This window comes from Phaethon lepturus, unplaced genomic scaffold (assembly GCF_000687285.1).
Source record: "Phaethon lepturus isolate BGI_N335 unplaced genomic scaffold, ASM68728v1 scaffold16514, whole genome shotgun sequence".
Taxonomy (NCBI): domain Eukaryota; kingdom Metazoa; phylum Chordata; class Aves; order Phaethontiformes; family Phaethontidae; genus Phaethon; species Phaethon lepturus.
In genome coordinates this window covers 57,644-64,217 of record NW_010532786.1, presented here as the reverse complement: position 1 = coordinate 64,217, position 6,574 = coordinate 57,644, and the positions used below count along the sequence as shown (strand labels likewise).

The window sequence follows — 6,574 nt, the reverse complement described above, 5'->3', positions numbered from 1 at the left end:
TCAGCCTAAGCCACAGTGAAGTAGGAAGAACAGCTTCCATGGTAGGACTGATCTCACCAAAGGTAGATCATTCCATCTGAGCTAGTCAGCTTAGGCTTCTCTTACAGTCAACAGACATTTCTGGAGGAAGATTTGTGTCCTCCTGCAGTAGATGCCTAAGACAGTTCAGATGGATTAGTACCTTAAACAGGTTTCTGCTTCTCTCCACTGGCTATAGAATGAGCTAAGTGGGACCAGCCCCGAAGCAAATGTCCAAATGCCTGTTTGGGTATTTCTGTAGAGGGACATAGTGGGTGAGACTTTTACTCTATCACTGTAAATACTGGCCAGCATGACAGAGCTGGTGAGGAGATGGGGCAAGAAATCTGCACCTGAACGTGGTTGATGGAGGTGGCTTCCTGCTGGAGTAATGGTGGATAGGAACTGCTGGGATGAACTGGGACTGAGTTACGGTTTTCTGGTCCTGGGGTTGTCAAAGCCTACACTCAAACACTTTGTTGCTGCAGATTTCAATTTTCCGGGTCCTAGACCACATCCACTTAAGAAAATACTGCACCCCAGTCAAAGAGAGAGCTCTTTTTAAGCAACTAGGATCAGAACTTTCATATACAATTCCTAATGTACCTGATGGGATAAATAGAAATATGTAACTATTACTGAAACTATAATTAAAGGCAGTGCAGAAATAAAAAGAAATTAAAATACCCCAAAACATATATATCTTATAATGATCAAAGGCCAAATGGAAAAGAGCAAGTCTGACAAACTCTTCTGTAGCCAAATAGCTGCGCAGAGATCTGCATAATACCAAGAGTACATTCTGATGTCCTTCTATTGTATTGAGATATATCAATATGTGTCAGTTAATGACTGAGCCCTTGGTAAAAAGAGTATGTATAGATATATGAATCTATATATATATGTATAGATAGTTTTCCTTTTGAAGAATTCAGATTAACATCTGGTGCAAAGAAATTGACCTAAATTTCTGTATCATATCAACAGTAGTCTAAAAATATTTCAAAATTTTTAAAAAAAACAACACAGGGTATTGAAGTTTCTATTAACTGTGAGTTGGTTTTTTTTTTTTTTCACTTACTTTATAATCCGTTCACAGATTATCTGTGAAACTTTAATCTTAGAAGTCTTCAAGCTGTGGGAGTTTTTTCCCATTGTGATGTCAGAACTGATCAGATCTGATTGTTACAAAGATCCCACTAAGGAGTTTAACACTAATTGTAAGAAGATGTCCGTGCTTAAAAAAATTAGGCCAGTGATTGTAACCATGCTGTTAATTTCATGTATTGTTCAGAGCATGTTTCAATTGTGGGAATCAGGTGTATTTTCTTGATTAAAAATGCATTGAGGAGCTGTAGTTTTCCTCTGTGTTGCAGAATTTTCTGAGCTGTAAGTGAAACCATTAAGAGCAGGAAGGGTTAATTGCATGGGAAACTTCATATTCAAATACTTCTCGTATACAAAATATATGTCATGCTAGAAAATATTCTATTGTCAATCTAAATAGAGCACAAACTAAAATGAGATAATTGGGAAGGTGCCCATAAAGTCAGCCTGAATATATTATCACAAGTATATGTGAGATAATATTTGTTTTAAAAAGATTCTATGGCACTGTAAACTCAGTCTCATTAGAGACTGCATTTAAAAGGCTTATAAAGTTACTCATTAATGTTATCTTGTTGTATCTCCACAGCTTTTTCATTAAAGAAAATTCAGCAGAAAGCATTTTCTCCTGATAGCAGGAACCAATTTGCAATAAATGTTCTGGAAACCACTAGGGAAGCCATTACTGAGGTCTAATAAAAACAGACAAGCGTAACTTGTTCTATATTTTTGTTTCAATCACATACAGATGAGACCCCGCTCTCCACACCAACCGCAAGAGACAGCCTTGACAAACTTTCTCTAACTGGGCATGGGCAACCACTACCTCCGGGTTTTCCATCTCCTTTTCTATTCCCTGATGGATTGTCCTCCATAGAGACCCTTCTGACTAACATCCAGGTAGGCCTTTCTGTAGATCAGCTTAAAGGGATGGAGAAGAGCCAGTTGCAGATTTGTCTAAATTAATATAACCATTCTATCTTAATCAGTTCATAAGATTATTTGGATTAACTAAATACTGAAACTTTCTAGTAATTCAGGTTTTAAAGGAACCACAGCAAAGAAATGAATTTAGAAGCTGTCAGATATAGTAAATAAAAATACAGATTGTATATTAAACCACAACAGATAATTCGACGAAAATGACATTGGTGTATTTAACAACATTTGTCTTAAATGTTTTTTTTTTGATTACAGGCTAATGAAATGTATCTTATTGTTTAACTTTATCTCATTTACTAAGCAGAGAAACGTTTCTTTAATAAATAGTTATTTTAAATTGCTGAAGTGCCAAGGTGGAAATTATATTTAGAGCTATTTGAAATGTGTGTCCCATAAAAGTATTCACAAAAAGCACTTCTTTTGTAAATAAGCTTGTTTCACTTAAAGTACTGTCTTCAAAGAACAGACTTCAAAGGGTATTACCAAATTTTCTGCAAATTTCTTATTTGGTATTAACGATGTCTACATGTGTACAGTAGAGCTTGATTCAAGTATTATTTAAGGTACACACTAGCATGTAGCTTGGAGCCAAGATCTTAGCGTTTCATATTAGAATGAAGAATTTTTTTGCCCACAAATTCAGTGATCATGTGTTCCCCAGATGCAACTTCTGCAACAATATGGTTGTATGTTGCATGCAGAGGAAAATGATAGTGCAGGAAATAATGCAGCCATATTGTACTGATTCCAGATAAGCCTCATCTGTGCAGCTACTAACTTCTAATGTATTTGTCACAATATTTTTCCCTGCTTACTCCTGCAAGCACAATAAATCAGTTGTATTCTATTCAGCAAAGGCTATGACAGAGCAGGGACAAATCCTGCTCTCTTTACTTTCTTAAGCAATCTCATTAAAATTTATGGCACATCAGAGTTGTTTTATGAAAAGTATATGAAGTATATGTTGGTGATGTTTTGAGATCTTATAATGAAAAAATATTGCTATTTAAGAATTAAATATTGCTATATCTACCTGGTCTGAAAGAGCATGTTTGTGGTTGTTTTTTGTGGTTCTGAGACTTAGGTTCTTCAAAATTTAATCATAAACTACAGTAATTCTACAACAGTTATCATTCTTCTAATAGATCTGCTGCAATCTGTAAAGAATGTAATTTTTCCTAAAGGAAGAAATACAGTTAGCAAAGTATGTAATGTTTTAGCTGTGCATGCATGTACAGGAAAGTTCTTAGTAATTTTTTTGACAAATGTGTGCACTCAATGTCTCTAGACAGCAACTTAATAAGCAAAGCATTCAGCATCAACAGGTTAGCTAATCTTGTTATTGAATATGAGAGTGCTGCACTACTTCAGGATAAGCAACCAGGATTAATTTGCAAGGAATGCATTGTTTTGTTTTACAGAAAATGTGAATGTGAAATTCAGTCATTGCTTTTTTTTTAAAAAAAAACCAAACCAAACCAAACACCTTATTCTTATCTGGAGTGAAGAGCTAAAATAAAAGACAACATCATAAAGAAACCAGAGACTTCTTTATGCCTTCTCTCATTGTGCTTTTTTACTTGCTGCTCCTTACCTTGAGGTTCCACATCACAACAAATCATCTATCAGGGTGAACAGGTGGGACACAAGCCCTTTTGGATTTTTTCAGTACGTCTCCACGTCGCATGACATGGTTTCCACAGATCTCTGGGAATCCTTTCATATACCATAAAGGCATTTTTTCTCCCCATGGATTTAATCTCTATCAGGACAATGTTGGAAAACCACTTCATAAAAAAAAAAAAAAAACCTAGCTAGTTTGAGTTTCCCACCTGTATAGAAAAAGTTAAGTATTATCTTTAAAACAGTAGAGTCTATTACAGTAACCTGTGCACAATAGGGGAACTACGCCTGGCCCACAAATGAGTTAGATACTATGATACTGACACTTTCAGAAATGAGTTGTAGGTATTTGACTACAAGTGTGAACTCATTAACAGGATTTGTGGAAAGAAGAAATTCTGTACTATGGTACCTGCTTGCAATATCATTTGGACTTTATTAGGAAATGCATAAGCACTACCTGAAACTCAACAATGAGTTTCATTCAACGGGTCAGAAGGACTCTTATCACTGGGTGAATTCTTCTTTTCTCTCCTTTGGTCCAGATGAATTTAGCATCCCTTTCAGTGCACAGGTGTGGATTCAAAGGGAAGGTGAAGCAGGAAGATCCCTCATCAGCCTGATCTAGTTGAAGGTGTCCCTGCTCATTGCAGGGGGGTTTGGACTAGATGACCTTTAAAGGTCCCTTCCAACCCAAACTATTCTATGATTCTGTAATCTTGTTCCAGCTATGATAGCATTAAAGGTAGAGGTTACCAGCAAAGATCTAACTTTCTAGAAAAGATCATCTGGCCTACAGTCTGTTCCCTGCCTCCAGTACTAAGGTGCTTTTGAAACAGAAAATCTAGCCAAAGGCTAGATGAGTGGTTTTGGTAAACGCTGTTCTTTTTATCCCGGGGTCATGCATGACAAAAATACAATTGTGTCCTTTCACAGAAAGGGTATACATCTATTTGTGAAATGCAAGTGTACGTCTTCCTTAGGTCATGGGACTGGCATGTGTGCATGACCTGCCACCTGTGGCGATGGAGGTTGCCTATATTTTAGGGATATGATGGTCACATTAATACATAAGCAAGCAGCCCCTGGCTATACCGATGTGCATGGATATGATAGTAGATACTTTTGCTCTGATCCTGTTGTCTATATTCAGTTGTGTGATGTGCAGGATCTGAAGGATCTGCATAATATAGTCCTTGGGTGCCTCCAGAAGAAGTTGTAGAGTCTGTCCTGGTTTAAAATAGAACAGCATTAGGGTACTGTACGGGCATTTTGACCTTTGTCAGGGTGAGGGTGATCCTAAACCTTGCCACAGGCACAGTGCTTTTGGATATGTGAGCCAGAACTTCTAAACACTTTTGATATGTGAAAACAAAAGTCTTGCAGGTGCTCAAGAGCTTAGATGATTGAACTTACTGCCTAACTCTACTTACTTGTATTTTAGAAGTCTGAACCATCCTTTAGAATTGGCAATTAAACACAAACGAGTCTCTGTCTTCCGACCATACTGAAGTTAAATGGATAGCCCCTAATCACCATATTTGTAATTTTAGGCAAGTGTTAGACAAGCCTGTTTGCTATCACTGTCACCAGGGCCTTCTAGTTAGTTTTATTTCCTTTTGTATAGCACGTATATGTTTTTCTTACTTCTCCATAAATACCTTCTGCAAAAAAAATACAGTGTTTAATTATTTGTACATTTAAAGAGGAGATAATAACAATATACAGTACCCAAAACAACCAAAGTTTATTTCTTGCTGGGGACTGCTGAAATACAAGTAATAAACTGTAACAAAATATAATTAAAAAAATACACACATAAAATAAAGAAATGAGATTGGGGGCATATTTTCTTATTCAGATATATCTATGCACATCTAAAAGGAAGAGAAAAGAAATTTCCCAAGAGCTTAATTTAAGTGATATGTCTGTTCTCTCCCAATGTATATTTGTTGTTTTCTGCCAGATTAAATGCTGGAAGTCTGTGTGCAGCTGCAGAGAGGATGAAGGGTGATGGAAGGTGGGTCACAGCAAAATGCTGTGTGGGTGCTAGTGAGAAGGCTAAAGATGCTTCCATACCCCTTGCATAAGTTCACCTTTTTGAGTCATGGCCCAGTTATGCCAAACTATGTTACAGCCATAGCCTTTCATGATACTGCAATATTCTTGGGTAATAGTAATGTTATTTTAAGCTCTAAGAGTCTGAATCTTTACTGTCCCTGAGCTGAATTTCCATTAATCTAAGGGATGAATTAATTGCACCCTGATAGCTAACAGTTTTCTGTCAAGACTGTATTATATTGACACAGTCCTGTTGCTAAGTATTTTAAAAGAGATATGTAAAATAAGTTGCAAGTATCCCATTGACACTAATAAAAGAAATGCATGATTACAAACTAAATTCCCCTATGAAAACAGAGCAAACTACTGGCTTTATTGCTCTGAGTCTCCTGCACTGTTACCATCTACAACTACATACACAAGAGAAAAATATTGGAAACACTGCCTAAAGTAAAAATCACAGGTTTACTTCAGGTTATTTTATTTATCTTCTGCTAAAATTCAAGAGAACAGTTTTATTTTTCACAGAAAATGTTAATGGAAAAATGTCATTTATACTTGTGCAATATGCCTTTACCTGTGATGGAGATATTCAGTCTGAGATATTACAAAAATGTCTTTCTGGAGTCATCTGTAGAGTTAGTCAAGCTGTGTTACCTTACGTTGCTTATGTCACTAAGTCAGTAGTCAGTTACAAATAGCAATTATTCAAAAATTTACCTATGAAGAAAAGTTAAATACTAATGTATATGTGGATTTTTTGCAAGCCTTCACCAGATAGTTTCAATGATGAAAGCATACAAATTATATACAATTTCCAGAC

The 6,574-nt window shown here is 36.2% G+C and overlaps 1 protein-coding gene across 1 annotated transcript in view; it reads left to right on the top strand.

Moving 5' to 3' along the window:
• The first annotated feature begins 1,871 nt into the window (after positions 1–1,871).
• The window catches only part of LOC104619179 (dachshund homolog 1-like), a 47,654-nt gene continuing 42,951 nt past the window's right edge, over positions 1,872–6,574 (top strand). Inside the window, exon 1 of the mRNA XM_010284965.1 lies at positions 1,872–2,025. The gene's annotated coding sequence lies outside the window, so the exon portion shown is untranslated. The remainder of the gene's footprint in view (positions 2,026–6,574) is intronic.